The following is a 14,869-nucleotide window of genomic DNA, read 5'->3' as shown; positions in this document are numbered from 1 at the left end:
AATGATGCAAAAATCTTCACAAGCGGAATATCTGCATATGTTGTGCCCTCAATTCATGTGACATGCACAGTTTGGCATCCTGTTATCCAAAGGAAAGAGTTCAGTTATTCTCACAGTGCATTTTGGGTTTAAAAAGTGTTATTGCTATACTATTTTTACACCGCTTTTGTGTATTTTATTCCCATTTTCATTTGTATTCCTGCAATAGGTTTGGTGCAGGGCACGTACTGTAAAGTGGAGCAAGTTTTTAAAGCTATTGTTTTCTAAAACATCTGGCTTCTGCGGCAGAAAAGCACTTTATGAGAGAGGAGAGGGTGAACCTGAACAGTAAAGTTGTGAGCCAGACGGATTGAAAATGAGCTGAACCTCACCATAAAGTAAAAAGGGTATCCATCTGAACCTCACCATAAAGCAACAGAAGGAAGAGCATGCAGATTCAGAGGTTCCTCATCTGTAGGTTCATCACTACCAACAACCCCTGTTTCACAATTTCAATAGATGCAATTTAATCAAGAAATATCAACTATTGCCACTATATGTAACTTTCTGTGAGAGATGTCTCAATATAAACACAGTTTGGTGTGGTGGTGAAGCAGCAAGGGATCATGGGAGTTGTAGTCTTGTTGGGAGAGTGTTGGGAGAGTTGTAGGGACAGTGTTCATGGTTCAGGTGGTTTTGGATTAAAAGCAGTTTGAGGTTAAAAATCTGAGTTTCTGTTCATCTGCTGCTAACGTTTACTCATCTAGTTTCTCCGTTATATCTGAAAAATAAAGTAAAAAGCCCCCAGATCTGAAATATGTATTGTTAAAATATGGCTTAAAACTGGATAGAATGTCTGACACATGCACAAAGGGGATACAACGCTATGAAAGGAGACCAGAGGAAATGCACCATCATTAAAATCACACAGTTCTCTGAGACATTTGGGATAATTTAAATACACAGCTTATAAACAACATATGTCAAGTTATAAAGGAGAAAAGTTATGCATTCATTTTGCATTTAAGATCTTGTTGCAGGAGACTTCTGGCTTGTCTTGTGTTAAACATGTGGGCGAAAGCAAATTCAAAACACTTTTTCTGTTCTTTTTGTTGGTGGGAATGCCTCTTACTGCCATCTGGATATTGCCTGTAAATTGTAAGTCAGAAACATGAATAGTTATCGCAGCGTTTGCATGTCTTTCAGAGCATAATGTCCACACAAAAGTGCTAATTTGTGAGCAAATTTCCTCTCAGTGTGGTTCTTACTCCGCGACTGTTTACTCTGGAGAATCCATCCATCACATGTCTGCCGTCTCAGATTGATGATCCATTTTTACCATCTGGTGCGCCGCGTGGGGCATCCATTTTTCACCTACAAACAGGGATGATGTTGACAGCTTGAATTAGCCGGAAAACATATATATATATCGCTTTAAATTGTCATGCCAGGAACACGTGGGTGGGTCTAGCGAGTAATGATAAAGCCGAGGTTACCTGCTGGTAACAGATGTCTTTCAGCCCACAGTGAAAGGTTGGGCTCTATTAAAGCTTGTGATCCCGTGCCAGCCGTGCCATGCACCACTGAAACCCTCTCCTTCTCCATCTATCATGTATTAGATTCCTCTGAACCCCAATTAGCCCTGTTAGGGAGGGACTGCCTTCATCATTACCAGGTCCCCACTGAAACAACAGCTCATCGTGCTCCTTCATTGTGATCATTCCTCACAGTTTCCCAGGTTTGTTGGAAGCTTCCACTTTCTGTGTCTCACTCTGGTGGGCTCCCTTTGCAGATCAAAAACACCTTTCATCGCCGTCCTCTCTTCCAAAAGCAATGTCTCTCCCACACGTGGCAAAAAAACTGAGTTTAGCAAACAAAGTGTCTCAAACTGTGAACACAGAGTAACCAGGCTCAGTCACTGTTTTGGGGAGAGATGGGAGTACTTCAGGATGTGAGCGCGGTTAATGACCAGAAAATGGCCGATCCAGATGGCCTCAGCTCTGGGGCGTCGGCGGAGAAGAAGCTGGCCCGTTTGATGTTTGATTGATAATCTGTCAAGGAAACGGTTCTCTTTGTACGGCTTCATCGTGCAGGATTAATACATGATGAAACCTGAGACCTATACATTATGAGTTGCATATGCACACAGTTATTGAATGTTAATAATGATATGCAGGAATTGTGTTTTTGTGCAGCGTGCAAAGCTTCCTGTACAGATTGAAGGCCAAGGGGAGTCGTAAGTCGATCATAATTATGTCATTAAAGAGTGACATCTGGAACTTTGGGGCCACACACCTCCTTCGCTTCTTTGCCCCCCGTGACAGTGCTGATCCTCCTTTATCCCTGAACAATCTGCCCATCACTCACACAGGAGTGAGGTGTGTGTTAAGAGGGGGGAGGGAGGGGGTGAACAGGTGGCAGGAAATGGTTGGGGAGTGTTTTGAATGGGAAACTTTCCTCCATTCCTCACGGAGTACCTGGGTGTCTGCCCTTCAGCAGAGGTCCAACGGGCACAGCAGCAAGGATGGAGAGATGAAATGAGAACAGGTGGCGGTTTGTCGTTTAATGGGGAGTGGAGTTCCCCCGCAGATCTGAGGAAGGAGCTGATGGAGCCGCATGGATTAACTCCACCCTACTGCTCTCAACGGGCTCCACTCTGTATCGGAAACAAAAGAGCTTAACCATAGAACGTGTGTGTGAAGGGAAGCCTTGTTCTTCAATATACATAGAAGTGGAGGTAGCCAGTATGACCTTGTTTTATAGACTGCAGTTGTAGCTGAAGCCATCTTCATTTGTAGAAAAGGGGGTGGAGCTCACTGGGTGACACAATACAAAGGAAACCAGTACAACAGAACACACACACACACACACACACACACACACACACACACACACACACACACACACACACACACACACACACACACACACACACACACACACACACACACACACACACACACACACACACACACACACACACACACACACACACACACACACACACACACACACACACGGGCAGCAAGGTGATGCTAGGAAGCGACGCTAGACAACACACAAGGAGGGAATACTTTCAAAATACAACAGGAAACTAAATTAGGACAACTAGAGGCGGGACCTCATGAAAACCTAGGGGCTCATTGGGACATTATTTTCTCATAGACTTCTGTACAATTTGTCTCCCCATTTGCAGGTTTAACCCACTTCAACAGCTTCTCTTGTAATTGCCCCTTGAGCTTTGCATATAACGCTCAACCGGATTACTTTATAATTATTTTGGCTGCTGTTAATAGAACATATCCAGCGATATAACCCAAGAAGAAAAGGTGCACTGCCAGAAGACTTTGTGTAATTAAACACAAACCTGCCTGTGTTTGGTCAGGGGCCGATCTGCCATCATTTAGATTAAATTGCAGACACACTGCACTGCCGCTGTCCACAAAGTGCATGGCAATTAACAGCTCCCCCTCCTCTGAGTAGGCATTACCCAGCATGCCCTCCCCTTCATCTGCAGCCTTGTCCTGCTAATGTTGTCCCTGCTTCTTCCTCCTGCAGCACCTGATGTGTCGGCTACACAAGCTCGGGGCCTTTTGAACCTCTGGTGCGATAATGAGCTCCATCTCTCAGCGCACCACGCCTCAGGTACACCTGCCCGCCGCACAGCGGTGAGTGGCGCTTTCAAATGAAGCCTCAGTCATTGTAGCTGTAAGAGAGACATCCTAATTCCCCGTGCATATGCTGCCATCCCTTCTTTATGTGATTACATTTCCCACACAATTAAACCGGAGCAGTCATTTCTCTTCTTAGATGTGATATTTTCTCAAGTAAAAAGGGTATCCATCATTTTTAGTCTGTGTGACAGCGAGGCTCAGAGACTCCATCTCGGCTGCGTTTAGTCTAATCTCTGAAATGTATGCTAATTGTTCTGCTTTACACCAGTGGCTAGTATCCATCAAAACATCACAAGCTAAATCCATTCTTAAGAGAGGAGCAACTTTGAGGGGAGAAGTAAAATCATTAGTGCGTTTCTGTATCCCAAGCACGATTTCTGGTTGGTGTTTTCTATCCATCAGACGAGTCTCAGTCTATTGTACACTGTGCATGATCTAAATACATGTTTACAAGTATGTACAGCGCAGTAAATATACACTTTTTATTTCATCTTTATGGCTAGATACCCTCATTTTCACATTGCATCGAAAGCTGTCTAATGAATGTCTTCATCTCCAAAGATACTACTACAGTTGAGATGAAAACTGTGTCGTTCTTTGTGATTTTCTTGTGCTTGCCCTTTAAAATATGGTGTTTATCCTCTTGTGTACTCTAGTTTTCTCCCCTCTGATGGGGGAGATCAGAGGACGAGCTCCATCTCCAACATTGATGTAAATCTGAACAAGCACTCTCGGGTAGCCGGCTTGAAAGTGGGTCTGGAGGGAAGTCTTTTAAAATTAGATCCAAACCGAATGAATTGTGAGGAAGATTGGCCAGAGCCTACTACTTGTAGATATACACATCTCTTCACAGGCTGATATCTTGTTACTTACATCATGTTCGGTTATAAAACGGCATGTTATTGTCAGAAAGCAGCGTGGTGCAGAGAAAGAGAAACTATTCTGAGGTAGGATGTGATTTTGCTTTATTAGTATATAATCATGGAGGGAGCCAATGTGGAGGTTGAACCTGCACTCTCTTTAATAACCAGCAAAGGGCGACTCCACTGATTGCAGAAATGATTCAGCTTGTGTAGAAGTCTATGAGAAAATGACCCCTCTGTTCACTTTACCAATAAACCAAAGGGTACATAAAGGTGTTTGGTTGTTTCCAAGCTCCACTCTCTCGTTGCACTTCTGGATGCAGAACAACAACACGTTAACGGCATCTGAGAGCTTCAAAACCACAGGAACTACATTGAGTTCCTGTACAGACTCTAGGAGGAAGTCCCATTTATTATCCGAGCCATGACTCATGTGGTTTGAGTTGCGTGATCTCCTCACTGGTCATGTTTCTAATCTTACTGACGTTGTCTCCGTCCAGCCTCTTGAGCTCCCTGCAGCCACGCAGACGCTGCTCAAAATCCTTCAATCCCATTAGGCTTTGCAAGTATTCCTTTGCCGAACGTCTGTCCACAACAACTCAAATAGAGAAGGCTCATCCTGAATCTGTCCTCTTGCCTTTTCCAACAACAAACAGCAGCCCCGGAGAAGTCTGTTTAATCCACCTTCCGTGTATTAAAGGGCTTAATGTAACCTGGCATCGTAAATGAAATGCTCATTCATAATGCAACTATTTTTAATGGGTGACTCCCAGTCCAGTAATACTTCGCTCTTTCAATTGTTCTCCATTTTGTAAATGATGTAATGCAATGTTGATGAGGTAAAAGTGGCCATGGTCCATGCAATATTGATGAAGACGGGGAGCGGGACAGTTAAATATCCACAGCTGTCCAAAGACAGATAAAGTAATGAGTTTTTTTATCTCACACTGTCTGTTTGAAGAGGTGCTTTTGTGCTTTTCCCTTCCCTGTAGAGTGTAATATAGGTTTGAGTGCATGTAAATGGACTGCAGAGGCTAAAATCCCTGTGTTCCCAGGGAGTTTCTTTCCCACACACTCCTCGCCCCTTTGCCTGAAGCACCTCCATTGGACTCCTTGTGACATCACTACATAACAATCACTTTTCTATTGGCTGGCTCTCCAACACATTGTACGTGACACAGGCTCAGGGGCGGGACTTCTCAGAGTGGTCACAACAGAGCCGGCCAGCTAACCAATCAGAGCAGACTGCGCTCTGGTTTCAGACAGAGGGTGAAAAGAGGTGCTGCAGCACAGGCAGTCTGAGAAACATAAAGAGCTTTTTGAACATTAAAGCATGGAGACCCAGTAGAGACTCTACATGATATGAACTTCAAGATATTAATAATAGAGCGCCTTTAACGTCAGAGTGCTTTAGTGAGGTTTGACCGCTAATCATTTGAACGTATGCATCTAATTAAAGCTAAAAGTCTGTGACTGTAATACAGTTGAAGCTTGAATCAAAAAAGGCAAACAGTTGAAAGGTCTTATTCAACAGCTTTACCTTTATGAAACCTTCCTCCTTCCTTCAGGTCTCAAAGGTCAAAGCAGCCTCTTGAATTAGAGCCGTTGAACTGATTGAGCATGATGAGGAAATAAGTGTTCCTGCCTCCGCTCTTATTTGAGTCACGGCCTTAAGCCCCATGAAGTGGGCTTTATGGTGTGTGATTTAATTTCTAGTAGAAAAGGAAAAAAATAAAATACTAAGAGCTGACAAGGAAAGCTCATTCGCTTGGCTTTTTTATAAGACTTCCAAAAACATTTCAGTGTGTCATTTTGACTAAGTAGCTTTAGCCCATGCATGTCCGCTCCTCCTACTTGAGTGCCATTCAAATTTAAGTAATACAATCCTTCCAAATCCCCCTCGAGAAAAAACTGCAGCTTAAGTAAGGTTAATGTTCACAATCCCGGCGTCCTCCACCGAGATTACATTTGAGCGTGTGAATCACTTGTATCATAAAGGCTGAGATGACATGAGTGGAAGAGACGGCAGAGACGGGACCCATATGTGAGGGGAAACATTGATTCTGACAGGTATAATAATCATGCATTTCCAGATCTTTAATGTGACAAATAAGCAGAATTAAAAGCCTTTGTTTTTTTGGGTAAAAATTGCATCCCTCTTCAACTTTGATTCATCAGGTATAAAATCATCCAGTCGTTATTCCTGCACTATCCCCTTTGACCCATAGATGTCCTTGTTCAGCAAGTCATTCAGCTCCAACCCTGATCTAAAAATAAGTTGCTTCTTTTTCAGAGAATGAAATGACAACAAAACGTCAATTTTCTAACATTGCATGCATGTCTGGAATCAAGACTTCAAGGTGGAGCTCCTTTTTATCCTACCTCCCAGAGATTCTACAGAAAGACACTGCAGATGAAAATGATTTGTGAGCCTTCAGGTTCATAGTTAGGTCCAATTTAATTTTTTACAGCCCCTCTCCTGTGTTGCGTGTGTTTATTGCAGATCTAAATAAGGATGTGTTGCAGTGCAGACTCATGTCCTCTGGAGCTCTGAGGTTTCTGTGCTGCAGAGTTTATCACACGTTATAGAAAAGAGCTAATCCTTGGGATTTGTGTTTTAATTCATTTAAAGACTTAACTTGCAGGTTTTAGCTATCATACATTCATTATGGAACCCCTCATTTGAAGCTGATCATGACAGGTGGAAGAGTAGAAACAAGTAAGAGTCTGTTCACAAAACGTATAATGTGAAAAATCAATACATATGCAGGTCTGGAGGACTGGCCAAAAAGAACAGCCCAGCAGGGGCCGTAAGACCCAGAGCCCCCCCCCCCAAACTGTAGAGAAACACAGGAACTAAACTTACAAATAAAGCAGCAAAAACTGGACTACCATATCCTCCAGCCTAAACAAAGAACAACACAACCCCAACTAAGATCTACTGAGGACTGTTAGTCCAGCAGATCAAATGAGCCTCTTTCTTTATATCAGAGACGATCTGGAACACCAGAAACCTATATTCGACAAATGACACCGAAGTGAAAGCAACACACCAGGATAAATAAAATAAATAAGGTGGTTTTCCGGCTGCACACACACACACACACACAAAAACTCCAAAGCACCCCGACCCTGAGCTGCTGAGGGCTAACTCACCTAGCTAGTCTTCAGTGGTTTGCCGAGCTCGAGGCGGCTTTAAACACTGAATCAGTGCGTCATCGGAGACCAACGATGTAGCCAACTGCAACACACTGAAGCGTACCCCCACTCAGGATCACCACCAAAAATAAAAAAGGCAAAATAATAAAGTGGCAAGCTCTCCAAACCTGCCCGGCGACTAACTAGTCAGGGTGCACGAAACTGAACTTTTAGGTTGGTGAAGAAGATACCAAGTTAAAAGCCGAACTATCAAACAAATGACTTCATGCACAACAAAACCTATACATTCAACTCTACTCATGGACATTTGATCCAGAAAGACCCCCTATTTATGTTGCAACCACAAGAGAAATACCACTGCAAAATGCCAAATTCTAAGAAAAAGAGAAGTTCCATTTAATCATATGCAGGCCTGGAGGACTGGCCAAAAAGAACAAACGATAGAGGAAGTCAGAGCCAGCCCACCAGGTGCTGTAGGACCCAGACCCCCCCAAGCTCTGAAGAAATTGTGCAGAAACTAAAACAAAGCCGCGAAAACTGGACTACCAGATCCTCCAGCCTGAAGAAACAAAAAGCAAACAAGGACAAATATAGGACCCTAGGATACCCTGGCTAGTCTTCAGAGGCTTGCCGAGCTCGAGGCGGCTTTAAACGCTGAACTCAGTGCGTCATCGAAGACCAACGATGTAGCCAACTGCAACACACTGAAGCATACCCCCACTCAGGATTACCACCAAAAATAAAAAAGGCAAAATAATAAAGTGGCAAGCTCTCCAAACCTGCCCGGCGACTAACTGTTACCCAGTCAAAGCCCAACTATCAAACTGAAATGATCTCACAAACAGCCCTCTGCAAATCTAGAAAAACTCACAAACTAAGACAAAACACAGAACCCAAACTAAGGTCTGTTGAAAGGCCTCCGTCTCCTCCAGACTTCCTTTACTTTAGAGAGGAGGATGGATCAGGAACATCTGAGGACCGGAAACATCAGGAGGCAGAGAATAATTCCCACAGTGTACAAAAGGTATTAAAAGCGCTAACAAGTTAAGTAGTTATTATGCACCCATTACTGAACCATGAAGGTAGATTACAGATGCAATATGTTAACAGTAGCGTGACCTGTGGATAGTCTATAGTATGTACCTCATAAGTGTACAGAGAATGTCCTCAGCTGATCATTACATCTTAAAAACCCACAAATGAATTGTCACCTTACCCCAATTACCCTCGCCAGCCGCAGTGCTTGGATCCGTGTGAGCAGAAGGAGGAGTGTCGAGCAGCAGCGGGCGGCATTTCAAAAAAATATGCGCTTCGTTCTGTTGGTTTCAGCCTTGAATCTTCAGCTTGTTCTTTCCTTGGGATAATTAGGACTGAGTGTGATGGCACCTGTGACTTGATGGGATCCTGTTTACATACAGTGTGAATCGTTCATGCAAAGAGGAAGTAGCATCACCTTTACACCACAGCTCCTTCTCCGCTTTAGAGAATGGATATAATGAGTGAAAGCCATAAGAGCACCTTTCTAATTGACCTTTCAAGACTTTAAAAAGACTATAAAAGAATGAATTTCTCAAAGCTGCTTTTGCCTGCCACTCGTACAACAGGAGAAAGACTTGTGATTGTTCCTTTTGCAGCAGTTACAGAGACTTCCTTCCTCAGAAGTGGTTTAACAACTTGTTATTCACCTGCACAGCTCAAGTGAACTCCTGAAAGGCGGTAGTTACCGACATTGAAATAAAACCCATACTCCTCATCACAGAGTGGAGCGCAATTATGTGCACATTGGCTGCAACAATGAGGACCAGTTTCATAACACGAGACCACGAGGTGAGTCACATTTGATGACTTTAGACTCGACTTGGACGTTGAAACCTTTATAAGCCCAAAAGAAAGCATTGTGATTATCGATTCCCAAAACTGAATTCCCCAGATGCACTTTGTTTAAACCCTGATTGACAGCATCCAAGTTGCAGAAGAGAACCAGGTCAAAATATAGAGGCAAGCATCTTAGAAGATTGACAAAGAGTCTTGGCGATTGGTCAAACAGGGTCGACAGAAATAGGATCGACAGTATTGTATGTTTAGAGCAGAAGACCGTTTGAATGAAGATGCAGAATTGTGATAATTGCAAAGAAGGTAACCCCCATTGTGCAGCACCACCTGTATTGTATGTACCGGAGTCATTTCAAACCCAACGTTTGCAAAAATAGAGTAGTGAGAACAGTTTGGACTCCCAATAAGCATTACTCAGCTCCAACATACAAACACGCAGGTTGTAAAGGCACTGCATTTGGATACAGGAGGTTTTCTTCCTCAGAAGTGACTGATAGTACCCAGAATTCACCTGCACTGTTCAAATGAACTCCTGAAAGCCAGAGCTTACAGACACTGGTGAGGGGAGAGCAGCCGCCTCATCACAGAGAAACATGACATTACACCTGAAACCGTACTTGAAACCTTTACCCAAGCCCAAAGACAACATTGTATTGCCACCAGCAAGTGGACACTTCATTCCCAGATCCATTTAGTTAAAAATTCACAGTTTTCTTGAGATTTTTACAAAATCAAAGTCCATTAAATAGATGATCCTGACAGTTTCTGTACCCAAGTGTCTGACCATTTGTCAGAAACATGATTGAGACTTTTTTTTGGAGCAAAAGACCCTTAGAGCGAAGATGCAGACAAGTCAAGAAATTGAATGAGGTCATTTTGAAAATATTTGCCCCTTCTGGTGACTTGATATCACATTCAAGCAGAAAAACATTTGAGCTCTAGCAGCGAGCTTTGCTCCTCAGACCCTCTATTGATGATAGTCGGCACCAGTTCAAAAAACGATACCCAAGACGACTTTGTTTGTGTGAAAGAAAGATGCGTCAGTCAACCGGAAGGGCAGTAATTGAAAACTTGCAGGCTGTAAATTTGGAGTGCACTGGACTTAAGTAGAAACACTTGAGACTTACTTGATGCTGACAACGAACCAGGGCGGAGTGTGAAGGCCGGCTCCGCAGACATCAGAGGTCTTGTCCGTCCCCGTTGTCTCAGATCTGCTTTCATCCACCATCAGCTCCACCCCGTGCAAACCAAAGGAACCACGCCCATATACTTGGGGTCACGCTCTCCATATTATGAAATAATATATTTCAAATATCAATATATATTTGCATAGACTTACATTAAAATGGGTCTTCACTTTACCAATTCTGTGTTAGCCATGGCGAGTTCAGCAGGTTCTTCTTCATGTCTTCCAACAAGCTTCAGAAAAATGTACCTTTTGGCTGTAATCCTGCTGGCCAACAAATAATTGAGCCAACTGTCCAACACTTTAACCACCACTGAAGAGAAGTAGCCGGTGTTATCTGCAGCACACACCTTCCTGAAACAGAGTGAAGTCAGGTCAAAACCTGCACAGATATTGATTGATATTAGATAAATAATTCAACTCAAAATATTACCCTCCTCAGATGCTTCCTTACCTCAGTGTGTTCTGGTTTATATCCTCGTTGTTTTGTCTCGGTGTGACACACAGACTTTGTTTTCCAGCTTCAGAAGAAAGCAGCAGCAGTGTGAAATATTGATCACACCACCACCGTTCATTCAGCACTGGTGAGAGCCCCCCCCCTCTCCTTTCAGAGGGAGCCTCTCCTCTTGGTTGCCCTCCTCCTCACAGCAGGGTCAGAAACACAGCGCTGACCGTGGAGCTGGTGGAGATTCAAAGTCCTGCTCAGGGACCCTTCAGCAGCACGGGGGCAGCACTGCAGGAGACGCTTTATCCTCCGTCCCATGGACATTTCTCTTTCCACATTCACCATGCTCGAGAGAAGGTGGTTTTCTTCCTGCAAAACAGAGCACATGACTACATTAGAAACATTGAAATGACAAGCTTTTATAAAATGTTGCTTGATTAAATGTTTGTTGCAAATGACATAGTTAAGACCTTATTTTAAAATCTTGGATGTTTGTGCAATGGATGTTAGCAAGAGCTATTGCTATGACTAACTCAACTTTAGAGATAGGACAAACAACTGTATTATGTAGAAATGTGAGGGTTCAGAGCTCCTCGCAGAATGCAGCTGTCATTTTAAAACAAACATCTTTTGGATAAGGAAATGTTTATTTAGTTGTTTAGGATGAAAATAAACCAGGAAACAAAATAACTAAATAAAGTGGATGGAAGTTAGTATAGCCCTTTTTCCGCCATACTTAGTGGATAGTATAGAAATATCAAAATCATCCTCCATCAGAAAAGCTAAGAGAGGAACATAAAATAGTTAAAGAGCATCATCAGACTTTACCTGCTGAAATGAAGAGTGCAATGATAAAAGCATGCAGCTCTCCACCTCTCTTGAGTCCTGAGCAAAGGGTGTCACGTACATCTGATTGGATTAGAGGAGGAAATTCAGCTGATCTAAACTCTTAATCAGGAGCCAACATGTGATCTGAATAACATGCAATCAACTCCGGGTACCAGAGACACTCAGCTGAATTAAGAGGGGAAGCTAGGGAAATAACAACAAGTGTCAAAGAGCTGCCACATCTGTACAATGTACTGAAACACCTGAGAGCAAGACACCTGAAGCAGAAGCAGTCACATGCTTTACTTAGAGTATGTGTAAAGTAACATAGATCTTGACTTCAGATGAATAAACAAGGTCCTGACGTACAGAAAACATTAATGAACCAGACATCTCGGTGCTACCAGTTTGGACCGGCCCCGGTATGATTCACTATCTGAATGGATTTTTCCAGGTCCATGTTAGACTCTCCTTCCTGTGTCTGTGTGCCAGCGTGAGTCTCCCTGCAGGAGGGTAATACACAGAGCTGCTCTTATTTGTTCAGGTGTGGCGATAGACATCCAGAGAGAGGGGAGCAGAGGATAGAAATAATAAGCCATATTCATCGACTGACACCGGGCTCCTCTGGGACAGGAAACACTAACCTAATTATAGCAGAAGATGTAGCATGTCATGCTGTTATTATATGTAAGCTTATTGAATCATGATTCAGCCATGGCTCATTTATATTCGGCTCTAGAAAGACATATTTAGGACAGAGCTCCTCCAAGCAGGTACGCACAATGTGTTTTGACACTTTCATAATGCTGATTTACTTTGATGGAGAATAACCTCCTTAAATATGTTTGCTTTGCACCCATTCAAGACTGCGATGAAGTCTCCTCGAGCCGGGTATCTATATTTAATCTGATTTTTGGGTTGATTCCAAAACAATGTGACGTACTGTAAGAAGGCAGCTGAAAGCACCCTCAAACAGAAGCAGCCCCTTTCTCCTCAAACACTCCCTCCTGCTTCCTGTTACTCATCTTCGTCGCTAACAAACTGCTCCTCCTCTGACCCGGGCGGAGCGACGTCAGCCTCCGTTCTGCAGGAATCCAAGGTATTCTCCACGGCACCAGCTGGTGCACCACTTGTGCCTGTTTGATCCTTTGGCAGACTCCCCGCTTCTGTTTTAAGTGTATTTTTAGGATATTACAAAGATGGTGATGTTGCCCACAGTAATGTTGGGGAGATGTGTCATCCTGCTTCTGCTCGTTGTCACTTCTCATTAGTTTCTCCTTAAAACGTTTGCAGAGTCAAACACAGGATTTGGGGTCAGGGGGAAGCGTGTGTGTGTTTGTGTGTGTGTTCTTTTCCTGCTCACACCTCAGTGGGGGGTAATTATTAAGAAGCCACAAGCTGGGGTAATTTTTCCCCTCATATGCAAGAATTTCCTCCAGATTTTGGGTTTTATAACATGGCCTCATGCAATTGTGTTTAATAATGCCAAAACTACTATCAGGACTGCAGCTTCCTTAAAGAACTCCTGCATGCATATGAACTCATGTGCAAATAACCTGTTTACATGCTGAGGCAGATCTCAAATCGGGATCAATAAAGCAAATCTAATCTTATATTCCCACACCAGTGCCTTTCATGCAAAAGGAGGGGGGTGTGTGAGGTGAAATGCTGCAGACATGCCTGGATTTAAATGATTGTCTTGTGAGGGGAGTAAAGTCCAAATGCAGATGTAATGCATCAAATGTAGATGGTTTGAATACAGTTAAGGCCATCAGAAAAGGATATCTTTTAGCTTCAGAGAGTTGTTATTGCCCTGTCCTGAAGTCTGTTATCAGGACTATTATTCACTACAAATGATGGGATCTAAATAAAATCCTGTCTGCAGAACCTGGCAATCTTCCAGTCTATTTCTATTTGCTGCTTTCGTACAGTATTGAGGAATGCATGACATCCCTCTTTTGGTATTCTGTTTGGGGGATTCAAAATGAAGATTGATGGGGAGGTATGTCACTCTCCCTCTCCCTCTTCATTTCTTCTCTTTGTCTCTCTTCCCGCCTCGATGCCTTTCTCTTTTCCCTCTCAGACTTTCTTCGGGATTCTTCCTATGCTCCCGCTGTGGCGTCGTGGCACCTCATCCCCGTTACCTGGTGTCACAGTCTTGACTTCCCTTCCCTTTGTTAATCGGCAGTAAACAACACGGCTGTCTGGGGACTCTGCATGGCGTAGGGACATATTTTTACCCCAGAAAAAAAAAGAGGAGCAACAACACATGATTAAAGAGGAAGCCTCTCACAGTGTGCACGGTGATAAAAGGTGCTCAGATATCTCAGTGACAGGTCAGAGCAATGCACACAGCTAATTGATGCTGAGTCTCACCGCAGTATCAGGAACATTTGCAGTTTCACACCGTCAGCGAGCTTATTTATCCTCCTGGGTGTAACCTGGAATTAATTCCTGTTATAATACCTTAAGTCAAGCATCACTTCCATTTAGTTCCTGCCCTGAGTGATGACAGAGAGGCCAGTTATTGTCATGTTTGTTTTGTTCAAGCTGTCTAACTGTCTGAATAAGATGCTTCTTCTCTGTTCTGTAGACCTTAAAAACATGCCGTCAGACTTCATTAGTTTTTGTATTGATTCTGATTCAGTCAAGGGCATCATCATTTCTAAACCAACATGTAAAACAAAGATAAAGGTAGATGAGACTCTGATGATTTATATCACTACTAACTGCTGAGTTAACAGTGGTAATGGAGCTGAAATAGGCTATGCTCAATAGGCTACAGCCAACTTTACCTTCACTGCGCTGCATAATGCACACACATATGTTCACATGAAGTAATGAAAAGCTGCTCGGACAAAGATCAGCACAACTCCATGAGATCTCATAAATCGCACATCAT

This window comes from Eleginops maclovinus, chromosome 21 (assembly GCF_036324505.1).
Source record: "Eleginops maclovinus isolate JMC-PN-2008 ecotype Puerto Natales chromosome 21, JC_Emac_rtc_rv5, whole genome shotgun sequence".
Taxonomy (NCBI): Eukaryota; Metazoa; Chordata; class Actinopteri; order Perciformes; family Eleginopidae; genus Eleginops; species Eleginops maclovinus.
Note: the sequence above shows the minus strand (reverse complement) of the source record.